Source organism: Schistocerca nitens, chromosome 5 (genome assembly GCF_023898315.1).
Source record: "Schistocerca nitens isolate TAMUIC-IGC-003100 chromosome 5, iqSchNite1.1, whole genome shotgun sequence".
NCBI lineage: Eukaryota > Metazoa > Arthropoda > Insecta > Orthoptera > Acrididae > Schistocerca > Schistocerca nitens.
Genome location: NC_064618.1, coordinates 622,853,217 through 622,873,420, shown reverse-complemented (window position 1 = coordinate 622,873,420; position 20,204 = coordinate 622,853,217). Strand labels below are relative to the sequence as shown.

Below are 20,204 nucleotides of genomic sequence, written 5' to 3'. Positions count from 1 at the left end.
ACAACGTCAAATGCGCCACTCGCAACCTCTTAAACACTTTCCTTAGATGCTGCCTATGCTATTAGAAAATATGATGTTAATTCAATATAAGAAATGGTTCAAACGGCTCTGAGCACTATGGGACTTAACTTCCGAGGTCATCAGTCCCCTAGAACTTAGAAGTACTTAAACCTAACGAACCTAAGGACAACCGCTCGCTCACCGATAGATCTGTACCTACAGACTGGAAAATTGCACAGGTCGCACCAGTGTTTAAGAAGGGTAGTAGGAGTAATCCATCTAACTGCAGACCTATATCATTGACGTCGGTTTGCAGTAGGGTTTTGGAGCATATACTGTATTCAAACCTTATGAATCACCTCGAAGGGAACGATCTATTGATACGTAATCAGCATGGTTTCAGAAAACATCGTTCTTGTGCAACGCAGCTAGCTCTTTATTCGCACGAAGTAATGGCCGCTATCGACAGGGGATCTCAAGTTGATTCCGTATTTCTAGATTTCCGGAAAGCTTTTGACACCGTTCCTCACAAGCGACTTCTAATCAAGCTGCGGGCCTATGGGGTATCGTCTCAGTTGTGCGACTGGATTCGTGATTTCCTGTCAGGAAGGTCGCAGTTCGTAGTAATAGACGACAAATCATCGTGTAAAACTGAAGTGATATCAGGTGTTTCCCAGGGAAGCGTCCTGGGACCTCTGCCGTTCCTGATCTATATAAATGACCTGGGTGACAATCTGAGCAGTTCTATTAGGTTGTTCGCAGATGATGCTGTAATTTACTGTCTTGTAAGGTCATCCGAAGACTAGTATCAGTTGCAAAGCGATTTCGAAAAGATTGCTGTATGGTGTGGCAGGTGGCAGTTGACGCTAAATAACGAAAAGTGTGAGGTAATCCACATGAGTTCCAAAAGAAGTCCGTTGGAATTCGATTACTCGATAAATAGTACAATTCTCAAGGCTGTCAATTCAGCTAAGTACCTGGGTGTTAAAATTGCGAACAACTTCAGTTGGAAAGACCACATAGATAATATTGTGGGGAAGGCAAGCCAAAGGTTGCGTTTCATTGGCAGGACACTTAGAAGATGCAACAAGTCCACCAAGGAGACAGCTTACACTACACTCGTTCGTCCTCTGTTAGAATATTGCTGCGCGGTGTGGGATCCTTACCAGGTGGGATTGACGGAGGACATCGAAAGGGTGCAAAAAAGGGCAGCTCGTTTTGTATTATCACGTAGTAGGGGAGAGAGTGTGGCAGATATGATACGCGAATTGGGATGGAAGTCATTACAGCAAAGACGTTTTTCGTCGCGGCGAGATCTATTTACGAAATTTCAGTCACCAACTTACTCTTCCGAATGCGAAAATATTTTGTTGAGCCCAACCTACATAGGTAGGAATGATCATCTAAATAAAATAAGAGAAATCAGAGCTCGAACAGAAAGGTTTAGGTGTTCGTTTTTCCCACGCGCTGTTAGGGAGTGGAATGGTACAGAGATAGTATGATTGTGGTTCGATAAACCCTCTGCCAAGGACTTAAATGTGAATTGCAGAGTAGTCATGTAGATGTAGATGTAGATGTAGATCACACACATCCATGTCCGAGGCAGGATTAGAACCTGCGACCGTAACGGTTTCGCGGTTCCAGACTGTAGCGCCTAGAACCGCTCGGCCACTCCGGCGGGCTAAATATAAGAGATATTGCCGTTGTTTCAAACTCCTCAACACACTGTCCAACAATCTCTAAAATGCTGTGGAGCATGCTGGAGACCTAATCGCGTCCTTCTGTATTGGTAGTGGCCAGCGGGTGTTAGAATGTTGTTTTCGGACGTTTCTCTAGAGCTACTTCTAACTGATGATAACTGCTCATCGGATCCATGGTCGAAAAATGCTGGCGCTGCCCCAAGTGACCCAAAGTCTCAGATACATCTAGTGTGAGATATGCATCCGTTACTGTCTTATTGTTGAGATAGTGATAGTCACAACAGAACCTGTATTTCCTTGCCCCACCAATAGAATTTTTTGGCAAAACGATGACCCCTTGATCCCTATGTTCTATTAGATGGTCAACTAGCTGTCTGTTATTAAAGTTCTCCACTATCAATCACAAAAACCATGGTATACAATAGACTTCATGGTAAACTGGTTCATCATTTCCCATTGTCATTCTGTGCTGAACTATCGCAGTTGATGGCAACTGCCCTTGTGGAGAAAAACAAGTCCTCAAGTTTCCATAACAGATGTTTCACCAGCTTTTTGTCCACTCCTTTCAAGAACTCAATTTTGTTAAGTATCGCAGTTCTATTCGCAGTTCTTTTTGTTCCCTATGGGAACATGTCATGTATCAATTCTCCTCATTTGGAACATATAAATTTGCTATCAAAATTCTTTATCTGAGGCTCACTTCCATGACGTTTATAATTATTCACACTCATAGATGATTTTCGCTCGCCATTCCTGTACTGTAGGTGCACAATACTACATTTCACAAACCAACCTAATGGATTCATAATGTCATTTTCTTCTAATACTTGAGCAACAAACACCCTACCCACAAGTAGACCTGCATCCACATTCACCCAAAATGATGTCCCTATGCCACTAGACACACAGTCATCCAAACTGAGCCTTAATGCTAACGTAAACTTGACAGCAAAAAAACTGGGACACCGAAAACCTGTGGCATACAGTCGTTTGACTATACAGAATGGTTACCACAAGAGACCACTAGAGACCACTGTTCAAGTCAATCTGCATGTAAACTGATACCATGATACAACAAATATTACAAAACACGTTATTAGAGATAGACAGTCCTTAACGATGGTAAATTCAACTTCATTGCATTAAGTCCTATCACGTTCATTAAATGACTTGATGAGTTGTTGTTTGTGTTCCGTATTTGAATCCATTCTTAATCAAATAAAACTAGCTCGTCGAGACTCAACTAGGCATTAGAGAGTAAAATATCGAAGTGTTCATCATTATCAGTTTACAACGCTGAATATCCAAACCTTGGCCAGCCGGAGCGGCCGAGCGGTTCTAGGCGGTCGCAGGTTCGAATCCTGGCTCGGGCATGGATGTGTGCAATGTCCGTAGGTTAGTTATTTTTAAGTAGTTCTACGTTCTAGGGGACTGATGACCTCAGAAGTTAAGTCCCATAGTGCTCAGAGCCATTTGAACCATTTTTTATCCAAACCTTGAAATAAATGATGATATGTTTAGCACTGCACTGGGAACCCCATGAAGCTTATTTCGCCACTGAGAAATAACCACGAGAGGTATGTAATGAAGTGCAATGCACAAATGTAAAGCTCCATGAAGTATAGTTGAAGTATATTATAGAAGTCTGACACCCACCTGTGTTTAAATTTGTCGCCCCTTATCGATAAAGCACCAACTCTATGAAGTATAGCGTGATATTGAAACCCGAGATGACGATATAAGTGATTTTTTCATGAGAGGGATTCGATCCCGCCACCTTTCGCTAATGTTTTTTAGCTACAAATAGACATGTAATATTTATTGTTTCTTCATGAGTAGGAAAACGTCCACATCTTCAGCTAGAGGTAACGCAACGAGTAGTTCTGTGCTGCCTGGAACTCCAACCTCGTGCATGTCGTCAATGTTGATTTCACGCGTCAACTATCAAACAGTCTTTTAATAGTAATTAGAATCGCACCATTCATTCAGAGGAAACAACGAAATAATAGAACAGAATAGTCTTGAAGGGTTCAAGTCCAGAGAAAAACTGGAATTGGAGCTCGAATCCCAGTGCAGTGAAAATGTTTTCAAACTCTCAAGGTCACTTACAATAAGAAATGAAGGTTCTATGATCTTATATGACGACTGATTTATGCATTAAAATAGCACTGCTAGTGTAGCAAAGCTTACTAGGGATAGAGTTTACGCAAGCAGAGACTTCCGCCTCTGACAGCCAAAACTAATACAACTCTGTTCCAGTCCGTAGCAAATGGGTGTGTTTTATGTTGATTTAGGACCACAGCACAGTCCTGTGTTCTTTACTTGGAGTTACTGGAGGTGAAGAGGGTATTTTTGACGTTGTTAAAAACTGGTATACCCAGCGGGAATCAAACCCACACCTTAGCCATTACAACCTAGTCTCAGTTCAACGAACCACCGAATTTCACTTGTGTTAACATTATGGTTTTGTCATAATGTGTTATGCAGCACACGGTACTACAAGTTTTGAATCCACTTGAGCTTTTGTTGTAAATAACCTATTCGTCGCTTAGTAGTCAGTGTCATGCAGTGCGAACTCAAAACAGTGATATCAAAGCCACCCTTTTCCCTTCTCTTTTAAGCCGTATTTCGTCTTTCTGCTATGAGAAAAAATGTGGCAGAAGGTCAGAGACAGTTTCGTTCACTTTCTAATCAACCAACAAAAGAAAAATCTTTCGGAAATATGTTTGTGGAAAGGCTTGTCGATGTCTGTCATGGTAAGACCAATTTCAGCATCAGCCAACAGACGCTTGATACAGAGCGGCATCCGCCCAAGTTATAGCAACGCATTAGGCACAGGGCGTAAAATCTCCAGTGGACTTCTTTGTCCTCGAATTAGCAAGTATAACATTATATAACGTATAATATAATAATAGGATTCAGCATGCACCATGTTGATTAGGTATGGCGTGTTGTTATAAGCTATAATTATGGTCGTATTTTGTACAAGACTAGATAGCACATGCCATGACAACCTTAATATTTTTCATTTTGACGTAATGAGGTACGTCATTTATGTAGTAGAAAACCGAGTCTAAAACAGAGTGAAGTCTAACATTAACATTAATGACATTATGTTCTGCTTCTGTTTTTAGTGAAAGAGTGAAAGCAGTGGAGGCAATACGAAAGACCTGTGCCCTGTGTGGAGTAAGTGCTGTCGAGAAAGTCAACTTATTTTGTTTCAAATACGATCTTTTTGACATAAATTAATCACCGCATTCTGGATGATAAACAGGCGATGATGAAGGAAGTTTGTGCGATTTACTATTATGCTCTGTAAGAGTGAATCCGATAATTCGAAAGTCTGACGACCAATTAACCTTCATGCGACGTTTGCCTTCATTAGTCATATTGGGGTTACAAGAAAGGAAGGATAATGGGGAAGAAAGTTCTTTGTGCCCTTTGAAAGCATTGATCTTGGCATTTGCTGTAATAGATTTAAGGCGCTCACCATAAACCTATATCAGTGTAGCCTGATGGCGTTTTTAAGTACCGTTTGGTAAGTTCATAAGAAGAAAATAGTGGGTAAACCATAACAAACATTATCTCAAACGATGGCCTGTATACATCCACAAAATGTATTGTTATTAATGTACATTTGGTGCCACAATGAAGATGTTTAGAAGTTTTGTGTTACGGTGTGCTTACAGGGACGTGTCTTTCGCACTTGGTATTTGTTGCCAACAATTGTGATGCCTCGCAGTCACAATGTAACAAATACGACATGGAAGACAGCACCAAGGAGCTTGGTTCACAAACACGCCTTCCCCACTTCTTCTAATCTGACACCCGCCTGTGTTTAACTTTGTCGCCCCTTATCGATAAAGCATCAAGAAAGTTAATATTTGTTTTCTTTTGTATGATTTTGTTTTCTTTGTTTTGGTGATTCCACTTTAAACGAGACTTAATTCAGAATCAGCATGTCGCTACATGCGTCGGATCGAAAAACTACGTGCACATCATCAGACGTGATGAAACATGATGGTGACAATTTCTCTGATTTTTGTGTCTATTTTGTTCAATAACCTAAAGACAAACTCTATTAATATGCACTACATTAACACAACTGGTGTATCAACATAATACCATACAACGGATGGCCATCTTAATTAACGTAAAGTCTTTTGTCATATTCAAGTAGCTTTACCGGACTACAACGTAAATACGACAATGTGACTATCAGAGTAGTTGCTAGACGGAACACAGTACAGTGAGTATTCAGTGATACGATTTCATTATCAGATTTGTGTATTTCCAGCAGCAGCCCGCAGTATTTTACGTTTCTTGCTTCTAGTTTACTGTACATGGCGAGGCGTCTTATGATGACAGAATTTCTAAAGATGTCGTTCTGAGTTCGACGTAGTTTTTGTAGCTCTATCACAGAGAGGGTAAAATGTTTCTGTCGCTACTTTGGAACTGAGAGCTACTGCTCCTCACTCTTTACAGTGCGTGAACGTTGTCAGGGAGCAAGCGACTAATGGCAGCGCCCATCGCCTCCTCGTTGCCCTTATGATGACTGATACAGATAATTCACATTATAGATAACTAGATTAGTGGTAGTTGGTGCGTGAAAGTAATCTCCCCTGTCAGTAAATATCTGTTTGATAAATCGATAACACATGAAAGTCGAATTCAGTCAGAATATTTGATTGTTATACGATGAATATGTCAAGCCCATTTTGCAAGATAATTCTCTGTTGTTCCACAAAGTAACAAAACTATCACAGCGCCACCAGACGTGTTCCGCTATGTTGCCAAGACCCTATCATAGTCGTATCAGGACGATTATGTTTCTACAGGCAATATCTTTCTTGAGTGGACTAACACTTTAGGAGTGCATCTTATCCATCAACGATGCAGCGGCTTAATTACTTTCCCTACAGAGTCATGGGGCCTATTCTAGCATATATGGTGAGGGAAAGTAATGTAAAGTAGCACAGACAACCGCAATCAAACGAAATAAAATAAACGTAACCCAGTGAGTTACAGATCGAGTTCATTGACACCGACATTTAACAGGACGTGCGAAGAAGATACGGCTGGCACTTTATTTGCACGAAGTTCTGCGTACAGGGGCTCTAAAATTGATTCCGTATTTATAGTTTCCAAAAAGGTTATTATTCCTCATAAGAGGCTTCCAGCCACTTTGCTTTCCTATGGACAATCGTCTCATCTGTGTAAGTGGGTTCGTGATTTCCTGTCTTAAATGTTAGAGTTCGCAGTAACTAACGGGACGTCTCCTAGTGAAACGCAAGTAATGAGTGTGATTCCGCAGGTAATGTGATGTAGTCCTGATATAACTAATATGTATTAACCATTTAGCACAGAGACTATCAAAAATATATTCCACCTCTTTGCTGAAAACCGTTCTGATGATGTGCACGTAGTTTTGCGATATCATGCATGTAGCGACTTGCTGATTCTGCATTAAGCCACGTTTAAAGAGGAATCATCAAAACAAAGCAAACAAAAGCATAAAAAATAAAACAAATACTAACTTCCTTGTGTTTAATCGATATGGGGCGACTAAGTTAACACAGGCGCGAGTCAGATTAGAAGAAGTCGGGTAGGCGTTTGTCAACTAAGTTCTTTGGCGCTGTCTTCCAAGTCGTATTTGTTACTTAGTGAGTGCTTGTTGGCAAAAAATATAAAATGCGAAGGAAACATCCCTGTGAAGTAGTTTGTAACACAAAACACTTTCTTTGTGCTACCAGATGTATATTAATAACAATGTATTTTGTGTATGTAAACAGGTCATCGTTTGACATAATGTTTGTTATGGTTAACCCACTTTTTCTCCGTATGAAGTTACCAAACGGTACTTCAAATCGCCATTAGGCCACACTGATTTAGGTTTATGGTGACCACCTTAAATCTATTACAGAAAATGGCAGGATCAATCCTTTGAAGGAGCACAGAGAAATTCCTTCCCCATTCTTCCCAGTTCGAGATGCTGTGTCGCATCTAATCTCGTTTTCGACGAATCGTTGCACCTTAATCCTCCTTCCTTTCTTTTTACATTAATATGACTACTTAAGGCAAGTGTCACACGAAACATAATTGGTCGTCATACTTGCTAATAATCGGCGACAATAATAGTAAATCACAGAAAAGTCCTTCATCAACACCTGCTTATCTTTCTGAATGTGGTGATTAATTTATTTGAAACGACCGAAATTGAAACGACACTACTTTTGACTTTCTTGACAGCATCACACCATGCAAGGCACAGTCTTTCTAATTGCTTTCACTGCTTTATCCCATTTACTAAGCACAAAAAAAACAAAATGTCACAAATGTTAGACTTTACTCCGTCTTAGATTCCGTTTTCTAATGCAGAAACGACGCTCCTCATTACATAAAAAATGAAAAATAGTCACGTTTTCATGGCATGAGCTATACTACAGACTTGCACAAAATAAGACCATAATTATATCTTATAGCAAACTGCCATACAAAATCATCATGGAGCATGCTGAAACATATTATTATATAATACGCGACGTTAGTTAATGTAGTACTTGCTAATTGGAACACGCCCTATCGCTGATGCGTTTCGATCACTTGGGCGGACGCCAATCTGCATCAAATGGCCACCGGCAGATGGTGCTGAAATTGGTCTTACCATGACAGACACCCACGATCTTCTTCAGAAACATGTTTTCGCAAGATTTGGAAAATGAACGAAACTGTCTCTGACCTTCTGTCAGACTTTTTGTCTTGACAGACAGATGGAATACGGCATAAAAAAGGAAGGGTAAGAATGGTTTTGATATCACGACTTTGCCTTCGGGCTGCATGACATTCATTATTAGACCACGAATAGGTTATTCATAACAACAGCTCAAGCGGGATCAACATTTCTAGTACCGTGTGCTGCGTAACACATTATGTCAAAAACATGATGTTAACACATGTGAGATTCGGTGATTCGTTGGGCTGAGGCTAGCTTTTAATAGCTAAGGTGTGGGTCCGATTCCTGCTGAGTGTACCAGTTTTAACAACGTTAAACATACCCTCTTCACATCCAGTAATAGCAAGTATAGAACACAGGGTTGTGCCGTGTTTCCAAACCAACATCGAAAACATGTCCATTCACTGTTGACCAGAACCGAGTTGTATTAGTTTTGGCGCAAGTCACTGCTTGCGAAAACTCTGTCTCTAGTAAGCTTCCTTACACAAGCAGTGTTATTTTAGTGCATGAATTAGTCGTCATGTAAGATCATAGGACCTTCATTTCTTAAGTTAAGGGAACCTGAGATTTTGAAAATGGTTCCACTAGACTGTGATTCCAGCTCCGAATCCAGTTTTTCTCAGGACTTGAACCCTTTAAGGTTTTCTGTTCTATTATACCATTATTTCTTCAGGATGACAAATTCCTCTAGGTCTTTATGAACGGCATAATTCTAACTACTAGTGAAAGAGATTTGATGGTTGACATCTCTTCATTTGGGGTCAACAACGACCGCTCGTGGTTGCAGACCCAGGGACACACAATTATTGTGTGCGCTACATCTAGCTCAACATGTGCACATCACGCTTCTGATGATGAAACAATATTTCATATCAATTCATAGCAGTAAGGCAATATCAGGACGATTATGTTTCTACAGGCAATATCTTTCTTGAGTGGACTAACACTTTAGGAGTGCATCTTATCCATCAACGATGCAGCGGCTTAATTACTTTCCCTACAGAGTCATGGGGCCTATTCTAGCATATATGGTGAGGGAAAGTAATGTAAAGTAGCACAGACAACCGCAATCAAACGAAATAAAATAAACGTAACCCAGTGAGTTACAGATCGAGTTCATTGACACCGACATTTAACAGGACGTGCGAAGAAGATACGGCTGGCACTTTATTTGCACGAAGTTCTGCGTACAGGGGCTCTAAAATTGATTCCGTATTTATAGTTTCCAAAAAGGTTATTATTCCTCATAAGAGGCTTCCAGCCACTTTGCTTTCCTATGGACAATCGTCTCATCTGTGTAAGTGGGTTCGTGATTTCCTGTCTTAAATGTTAGAGTTCGCAGTAACTAACGGGACGTCTCCTAGTGAAACGCAAGTAATGAGTGTGATTCCGCAGGTAATGTGATGTAGTCCTGATATAACTAATATGTATTAACCATTTAGCACAGAGACTATCAAAAATATATTCCACCTCTTTGCTGAAAACCGTTCTGATGATGTGCACGTAGTTTTGCGATATCATGCATGTAGCGACTTGCTGATTCTGCATTAAGCCACGTTTAAAGAGGAATCATCAAAACAAAGCAAACAAAAGCATAAAAAATAAAACAAATACTAACTTCCTTGTGTTTAATCGATATGGGGCGACTAAGTTAACACAGGCGCGAGTCAGATTAGAAGAAGTCGGGTAGGCGTTTGTCAACTAAGTTCTTTGGCGCTGTCTTCCAAGTCGTATTTGTTACTTAGTGAGTGCTTGTTGGCAAAAAATATAAAATGCGAAGGAAACATCCCTGTGAAGTAGTTTGTAACACAAAACACTTTCTTTGTGCTACCAGATGTATATTAATAACAATGTATTTTGTGTATGTAAACAGGTCATCGTTTGACATAATGTTTGTTATGGTTAACCCACTTTTTCTCCGTATGAAGTTACCAAACGGTACTTCAAATCGCCATTAGGCCACACTGATTTAGGTTTATGGTGACCACCTTAAATCTATTACAGAAAATGGCAGGATCAATCCTTTGAAGGAGCACAGAGAAATTCCTTCCCCATTCTTCCCAGTTCGAGATGCTGTGTCGCATCTAATCTCGTTTTCGACGAATCGTTGCACCTTAATCCTCCTTCCTTTCTTTTTACATTAATATGACTACTTAAGGCAAGTGTCACACGAAACATAATTGGTCGTCATACTTGCTAATAATCGGCGACAATAATAGTAAATCACAGAAAAGTCCTTCATCAACACCTGCTTATCTTTCTGAATGTGGTGATTAATTTATTTGAAACGACCGAAATTGAAACGACACTACTTTTGACTTTCTTGACAGCATCACACCATGCAAGGCACAGTCTTTCTAATTGCTTTCACTGCTTTATCCCATTTACTAAGCACAAAAAAAACAAAATGTCACAAATGTTAGACTTTACTCCGTCTTAGATTCCGTTTTCTAATGCAGAAACGACGCTCCTCATTACATAAAAAATGAAAAATAGTCACGTTTTCATGGCATGAGCTATACTACAGACTTGCACAAAATAAGACCATAATTATATCTTATAGCAAACTGCCATACAAAATCATCATGGAGCATGCTGAAACATATTATTATATAATACGCGACGTTAGTTAATGTAGTACTTGCTAATTGGAACACGCCCTATCGCTGATGCGTTTCGATCACTTGGGCGGACGCCAATCTGCATCAAATGGCCACCGGCAGATGGTGCTGAAATTGGTCTTACCATGACAGACACCCACGATCTTCTTCAGAAACATGTTTTCGCAAGATTTGGAAAATGAACGAAACTGTCTCTGACCTTCTGTCAGACTTTTTGTCTTGACAGACAGATGGAATACGGCATAAAAAAGGAAGGGTAAGAATGGTTTTGATATCACGACTTTGCCTTCGGGCTGCATGACATTCATTATTAGACCACGAATAGGTTATTCATAACAACAGCTCAAGCGGGATCAACATTTCTAGTACCGTGTGCTGCGTAACACATTATGTCAAAAACATGATGTTAACACATGTGAGATTCGGTGATTCGTTGGGCTGAGGCTAGCTTTTAATAGCTAAGGTGTGGGTCCGATTCCTGCTGAGTGTACCAGTTTTAACAACGTCAAACATACCCTCTTCACATCCAGTAATAGCAAGTATAGAACACAGGGTTGTGCCGTGTTTCCAAACCAACATCGAAAACATGTCCATTCACTGTTGACCAGAACCGAGTTGTATTAGTTTTGGCGCAAGTCACTGCTTGCGAAAACTCTGTCTCTAGTAAGCTTCCTTACACAAGCAGTGTTATTTTAGTGCATGAATTAGTCGTCATGTAAGATCATAGGACCTTCATTTCTTAAGTTAAGGGAACCTGAGATTTTGAAAATGGTTCCACTAGACTGTGATTCCAGCTCCGAATCCAGTTTTTCTCAGGACTTGAACCCTTTAAGGTTTTCTATTCTATTATACCATTATTTCTTCAGGATGACAAATTCCTCTAGGTCTTTATGAAAGGCATAATTCTAACTACTAGTGAAAGAGATTTGATGGTTGACATCTCTTCATTTGGGGTCAACAACGACCGCTCGTGGTTGCAGACCCAGGGACACACAATTATTGTGTGCGCTACATCTAGCTCAACATGTGCACATCATGCTTCTGATGATGAAACAATATTTCATATCAATTCATAGCAGTAAGGCAATAGCGAAAGGTGCTGGATTCGAATACCCACCAGGCAAAACTCATCTCTGTTGTCGTTTCAGGTTCCAATATCACGCTGTTGGTAAACATATTTAATGTCTGACATCTGATTGAGTTTATTTAACAATACATATAAGCACAGGGTTCTACTCTCCGACGATCACCACAACTTTACATCATCGCATTTCACACTTGTGTGTTGACTTTATTACATGCCTTTCTTGGCTACTTCTCAGGGCCAAGATAAAGTTCATTATGTCCCCCATGCTGTGTTAAACGTATCGTCATTTTTTTCTAGGTTCGGACTTTCAGACTTGTAAACTGATACTGGTGAACACTTCGAAATTTTACCTCTCTTTATGCATAGTCGAGTCTCAATCAGACATGCAAGTTTTGTTTCTTGAACGGTGGCTTCAAATTAGGACGAGGAATAACAATTCATCAAGTCATTTAACGAGTGTGATAAGACCTCTGCAGTGTCACTTATTGTGAAGAAGTTTCGTTTACAAACGTTAAGGACAGTACCCGTTGTCTAGGGATAGCCGGCACGGTAGCTCAGCGTGTTCGGTCAGAGGGCTACGTGCCTTCTGTAATAAAAAAAAACTGAGTTAATCGATCATCAACGAACTTAAAACGGATGACTTACGACGTCCGCCCCGAGCAGATGCAACGAACAAAAGCGAACAAAATGAGATTAAAACAAAAAAACAAAAAAAAGAAGGGGGTAGCGTCTTTGATTCATAATCAAAACGTCTTCGGTCCCGGGTTCGATCCCCGCCACTGCCTAAATTTTGATAAATAATCAGCATTGGCGGCCGACGACTTCCGGCATAAGAAGTCAGCCTCATTCTGCCTACGGCCTTGTTAAAGAGGGCGGAGGAGCGGGTAGAGGTTCAGGGCACGCTCTTGTCCTAGGGGTGGAAAATTGCCCCTAAAGGCGGAAGAATCAGCAATGATCAACGACATGAGGATACAGAAGGCAATGGCAACCACTGCATTAAAGACACGTAACGTGTATCCACAGTACATGTGGCCTGTATTTGAAGAAGTGTCATGATGATCTCTCCATTGGCAAAAGATTCCGGAATAGTCCCCCATTCGGATCTCCGGGTGGGGACTGCCAAGGGGGAGGTTACGATGAGAAAAGATTGAATAATCAACGAAAGGATAACGTTCTACGAGTCGGGGCGTGGAATGTCAGAAGCTTGAACGTGGTAGGGAAACTAGAAACTCTGAAAAGGGAAATGCAAAAGCTCAATCTAGATATAGTAGGGGCCAGTGCAGTGAAGTGGAAGGAAGACAAGGATTTCTGGTCAGATGAGTATCGGTTAATATCAACAGCAGCAGAAAAAGGTATAACAGGTGTAGGATTCGATATGAATTGGAAGGTAGGGCAGAGGGTGTGTTACTGTGAACAGTTCAGTGACCGGGTTGTTCTAATCAGAATCGACAGCAGACCAACACCGACAACGATAGTTCAGGTATACATGCCGACGTCGCAAGCTGAAGATGAACAGATAGAGAAAGTGAATGAGGATATTGAAAGGGTAATGCAGTATGTAAAGGGGGACAAAAATCTAATAGTCATGGGCGACTGGAATGCAGTTGTAGGGGAAGGAGTAGAAGAAAAGGTTACAGGAGAATATGGGCTTGGGACAAGGAATGAAAGAGGAGAAAGACTAATTGAGTTCTGTAACAAGTTTCAGCTGGTAATAGCGAATACCCTGTTCAAGAATCACACGAGGAGGAGGTACACTTGGAAAAGGCCGGCAGATACGGGAAGATTTCTATTAGATTACATCATGGTCAGACAGAGATTCCGAAATCAGATACTGGACTGTTAAGGCGCACCCAGGAGCAGATATAGACTCAGATCACAATATAGTAGTGATAAAAAGCAGGCTGAAGTTCAAGACATTAGTCAAGAAGAATCAGTACGCAAAGAAGTGGGATACGGAAGTACTAAGGAATGACGAGATACGTTTGAAGTTCTCGAACGCTATAGATACAGCAATAAGGAATAGCGCAGTATGCAGTACAGTTGAAGAGGAATGGACATTTCTAAAAAGGGCCATCACAGAAGTTGGGAAGGAAAACATAGGTACAAAGAAGGTAGCTGCGAAGAAACCATGGGTAACAAAAGAAATACTTCAGTTGATTGATGAAAGGAGGAAGTACAAACATGTTCCGGGAAAATCAGGAATACAGAAATACAAGTCGCTGAGGAATGAAATAAATAGGAAGTGCAGGGAAGCTAAGACGAAATGGCTGCAGGAAAAATGTGAAGACATCAAAAAGATATGATTGTCGGAAGGACAGGCTCAGCATACAGGAAAGTCAAAACAACCTTTGGTGACATTAAGAGCAACGGTGGTAACATTAAGATTGCAACGGGAATTCCACTGTTAAATGCAAAGGAGAGGGCAGATAGGTGGAAAGAATACATTGAAAGCCTCTATGAGGGTGAAGATTTGTCTGATGTGATAGAAGAAGAAACAGGAGTCGATTTAGAAGAGATAGGGGATCCAGTATTAGAATCGGAATTTAAAAGAGCTTTGGAGGACTTACGGTCAAATAAGGCTGAAGGGATAAATAACATTCCATCAGAATTTCTAAAATCATTGGGGGAAGTGGCAACAAAACGACTATTCACGTTGGTGTGTAGAATATATGAGTCGGCGATATACCATCTGACTTTCGGAAAAGCATCTTCCACACAATTCAGAAGACGGCAAGAGCTGACAAGTGCGAGAATTATCGCACAATCAGCTTAACAGCTCATGCATCGAAGCTGCTTACAAGAATAATATACAGAAGAATGGAAAAGAAAGTTGAGAATGCGCTAGGTGACGATCAGTTTGGCTTTAGGAAAAGTAAAGGGACGAGAGAGGCAATTCTGACGTTACGGCTAATAATGGAAGCAAGGCTAAAGAAAAATCAAGACACTTTCATAGGATTTGTCGACCTGGAAAAAGCGTTCGACAATATAAAATGGTGCAAGCTGTTCGAGATTCTGAAAAAAGTAGGGGTAAGCTATAGGGAGAGACGGGTAGTATACAATATGTACAACAACCAAGAGGGAATAATAAGAGTGGACGATCAAGAGCGAAGTGCTCGTATTAAGAAGGGTGTAAGACAAGGCTGTAGCCTTTCGCCCCTACTCTTCAATCTGTACATCGTGGAAGCAATGACGGAAATAAAAGAAAGCTTCAGGAGTGGAATTAAAATACAAGGTGAAAGGATATCAATGATACGATTCGCTGATGACATTGCTATCCTGAGTGAAAGTGGAGAAGAGTTAAATGATCTGCTGAACGGAATGAACAGTCAAATGAGTACACAGTGTGGTTTGAGAGTAAATCGGAGAAAGACGAAGGTAATGAGAAGTAGTAGAAATGAGAACAGCGAGAAACTTAACATCAGGATTGATGGTCACGAAGTCAATGAAGTTAAGGAATTCTGCTACCTAGGCAGTAAAATAACCAATGACGGACGGAGCAAAGAGGACATCAAAAGCAGACTCGCTATGGCCAAAAAGGCATTTCTGGCCAAGAGAAGTCTACTAATATCAAATACCGGCCTCAATTTGAGGAAGAAATTTCTGAGGAAGCATGTCTGGAGTACAGCATTGTATGGTAGTGAAACATGGACTGTGGGAAAACCGGAACAGAAGAGAATCGAAGCATTTGAGATGTGGTGCTATAGACGAATGTTGAAAATTAGGTGGACTGATAACGTAAGGAATGAGGAGGTTCTACGCAGAATCGGAGAGGAAAGAAATATGTGGAAAACACTGATAAGGAGAAGGGACAGGATGATAGGACATCTGCTAAGACATGAGGGAATGACTTCCTTGGTACTAGAGGGAGCTGTAGAGGGCAAAAGCTGTAGAGGAAGACAGAGATTGGAATACGTCAAGCAAATAATTGAGGACGTAGGTTGCAAGTGCTACTCTGAGATGAAGAGGTTAGCACAGGAAAGGAATTCGTGGCGGGCCGCATCAAACCAGTCAGTAGACTGATGACCCAAAAAAAAAAAAAAAAAAAAAAAAAAAAAAAAAAAATCTTCATTTGGGCTCAACAACGACGGTTCGTGGTTGCAGACCCAGGGACACACAATTATTGTGTGCGCTACATCTAGCTCAACATGTGCACATCACGCTTCTGATGATGAAACAATATTTCATATCAATTCATAGCAGTAAGGCAATAGCGAAAGGTGCTGGATCGAATACCCACCAGGCAAAAGTCATCTCTATTGTCGTTTCAGGTTCCAATATCACGCTGTTGGTAAACATATTTAATGTCTGACATCTGATTGAGTTTATTTAACAATACATATAAGCACAGGGTTCTACTCTCCGACGATCACCACAACTTTACATCATCGCATTTCACACTTATGTGCTGACTTTATTACATGCCTTTCTTGGTTACTTCTCAGGGCCAAGATAAAGTTCATTATGTCCCCCATGCAGTGTTAAACGTATCGTCATTTTTTTCTAGGTTCGGACATTCAGCCTTGTAAACTGATACTGGTGAACATTTCGAAATTTTACCTCTCTTTATGCATAGTCGAGTCTCGTTCAGACATGCAAGTTTTGTTTCTTGAACGGTGGCTTCAAATTAGGACGACGAATAGCAATTCATCATTTAACGAGTGTGATATACTTATGCAGTGTCACTTATTGTGAAGAAGTTTGGTTTACAAGCGTTAAGGACAGTCGCAATCCCTAACAGTATATTTTCTAATGTTTTTTGTACGATGCTATTGGTTTACATCCTGACTGATTGCCATAAAGATCAGCATTCTCTAGTAGTGGCTCGTCGTATCGTTAGTGTATAGTGAATCGACTGTGCTGCAGAGTGTTTAGAGTACTTGTGACACAAATATGCTATGTTGGTTGCATACAGTAAGGTGCAGCTGGACACTGGTAATCAAGCGTGACTTGGTTTTTGCGCTGTTGAGATTTTTTTTTTTTTTTTGGTCATTACGTTGAACTCCCCTTTTGACAGTTCCACATTCGCAACTGTTTCACCTAGCTGAAATAACATTCCTCTAAGCTCCACAGTTCGCAGTCCAAGGTCAGTTTTGGCATGATGATGAAACAAGAAATTTACCCCTAGGATCGTGTCGTAGCCTTTGCTCACAAGTGGTACAATAATCATTCACTGATCAAACTGAACCTTCCCTATTCCAAACTCCCCATGCACTGACCCCCAACGGTGTGACCTCCCATCTCCATAATGGGGTGGGTTCAACCTACTCTTACCTACTAGGCTCTTACTAGCCATATACCCATGCACTCCATTGTCCAACAAAAATTTAAATTTCCTGGTTCCTATAAATCCTACAAGTGAACATTCCACCTCCATATATGTATTTGTAGCTTTGATTAAATGGTAACTCTTTTAGGTGTGTCTTGGACTCCCTCTGCCGCTTAACGACTGCCTGACATTACCCTGCCCAACTCTGCATCCTTCACGTTGCTGATTACCACCTTCATAGTTATTCCCTGGTGGTTATAAACACTGCTTCAGCACATGTCCCGTACGACTGCACTTGTAACACCTTATGTCAGTCGAAAACACTATCCTCTTATCACGTACCCCCTGTTCCTATGTCTGTTTCCTCATACCGAATCGCCAACTGAATAGCAGAGTGCAAATCTCTCAGCGCTCTTTCACCCACCTTTCTAGACATTTTCGCCAAACCCCCCTCCCCGCCCCCCCCCCCAAAAAAAAAATCCAGTGAACTCTGCTTGGCCTCTCCTACCACAACCTTATTTGCCTCATCACTTTGTCCCAACTCATAAGTGAGTTGGTCCATCTCTCTTACCCTAACTGTGAATTTCTCAACTGTTTTCCCTCGCCTCTTTCCTATCGTACTCAGCCTCTCCCTAAAGTACAGTGTGCTATTCTGTTACTTATATCTCTGCAACAAGCTGTCCTTCAACTGTACAAACTCCATCGTTTTTCTCGAGACCTCAGAACACCTCGCATACGGTTTAGCTTCTCCCACTCCCTGCAGCCCAGCCACTTGCACAACTGATTGTCAATCCAACCATTCATCACAACCGATGCCTCTAGATCCTTTACAAAAGAACGTAGGTCCTCAGATGCTCTACTAGATAATGGCACAATCAATACTGTGGCAGCCAGATCTATCTACTGCTGTGGTACTCGAAGCAAAGACAGCTCCTCACACCTGGCTGACAACTTATTACTTAAACACGTATAATTCGCTCTTAATGGAACAACCATTTTCAATAAAGTAAGCACATGTCCAGGTTACCACAAGCCTTGCGTCTCTGGTTCTGTCATAGTACTGCTTTCACGCTTCAGCATTCCAAATCACAAACCGTACAACCGCAAGAACAAATACTCCTCAGCCTGGTCACGCCCCTACTCCTCACATTTAGCATAGTGAACCACTCAGATTCAACGTAGAACAAAACAAACTTAATTCCTAGGTCTTACACTTAGACTCAAAATACTGACCCGCATTATGGTCGAAACTACGAGAAATATACCACTGTAGTGCCGCAAACTCAGTTCAAGGTGCAGAAAGGTCCACAAATTACGCTGACGGCGTCTTACAGATATCAAATAATCGCGATTCTTACCCCGACTGAGACCTGAGACTGTGAAACAGCAATAGGCTCCTCATACTACAACAAAACAGTAACTCATTTCTTTTTAGCACCCTTCATTAATAACAAATACATCGCTAAAACAAAACACAAAAAACCACATATGTAACAATGCAGGTACCACATGTGATTAAACTCCAAAACCAAACTGTTCATCCCTCACCACATCTTGTGACTGCTGTATCTGAATGGCTCTTTCAGATTATGTAGGTGGTGGATGCGAACGCTGTACTGCAAAGACGACGCCTGCGATACCATATGAAGTCGCCAGAGGTAGGGGGATGCTAGAGTGGAGGCTGATGGACGAGGCATAGGGCATCTCACGGCTGCTGAGATACACCGCAGCGATCTGTAATTTTTTTTTCTTTCGTATTTTTTCCCATCAGGCGGTACATGCGTCCGTCACCCGCTCACATCGATGGATGTCCTCTGTAGCATTTGGGATCCGACACACATGGCTCCAGGGCACGAGTCGACATTGCAGCCTGAGGACCTGATCTGACCTCTGATGGCTGGCTCCGAGTCCCTTGTGCACTTAGAGCGTCGAGCTGTGGTCCTCCCTCGGAAGCTTATAAGGCCGCACGTGTAGCACAGCACAGTTGTCAGTCGTCCAAGAGAGCTGTGACACTGAAAACACTGTTATTACTTGACTACCCCCTCTTTATACTTGGCAGTGGGCATATATTTTGCGAATGAGCCTCTTGAAGTCAGGTACTGATACACATTAGGTTAGCGCCAGTACTAAGGTTTCGTTGCGGCTTGAGGCAAGCGTTTCTTGCAATACATCTGAGCACGCAGTTTTGGCACCTCTTGCGCTCTTGGCTGTCCGACATCTTTGCTATTTCATGTTGCACAAAGTTGCTGTTAACAAGCCCTCGCCTAACTTACAGGTACGGCTGAAATCCACTGACGCAAGCTCTCGCTAAAACTACATTATGCGGTGAGAGCGGTACAAGTCATTGATCGGTTCAGTTGGACCAGAGGATCCAATCCATTCCATGCAAACAGAGGCTTCGTTATTACGGAGCCACCACCAGTTTGCGCAGTGCATTGTTGATAACTTTGGTCTGCGTCTTCGTGGGGCCTTCATTAACCTCGAATCTTACCATCACCTCTTACAAATTGAAATCGTGACACGTCTGTCCAGGCCACGGTTTTCCACTTGTCTAGGATCCAAAAGATATGGACACGAGCCCAACAGATACGATGCAGGCGATGTCGTGCTATTAGCAAAGGCACTTGCACCTGTCGTCTGCTCCCATAGCTAATTAAGGCGACATTTCGCGGCACTGTCCTAATGGATACTTCGTCGCACGTCCTACATTGATTTCTGCTGTTATTTCACGTAGAGTTGCTTGTGTGTTAGCGCTGACAACCCTACGCAAGCGCTGCTGCTCTCGGTTGTTAAGTGA

General features: G+C 41.5%; 1 protein-coding gene across 2 annotated transcripts in view; it reads left to right on the top strand.

The window, feature by feature from the left end:
* LOC126259692 (beta-3 adrenergic receptor-like) overlaps positions 1–20,204 on the top strand; it is a 268,218-nt gene that overhangs the window by 227,674 nt on the left and 20,340 nt on the right. The window lies entirely within an intron of this gene.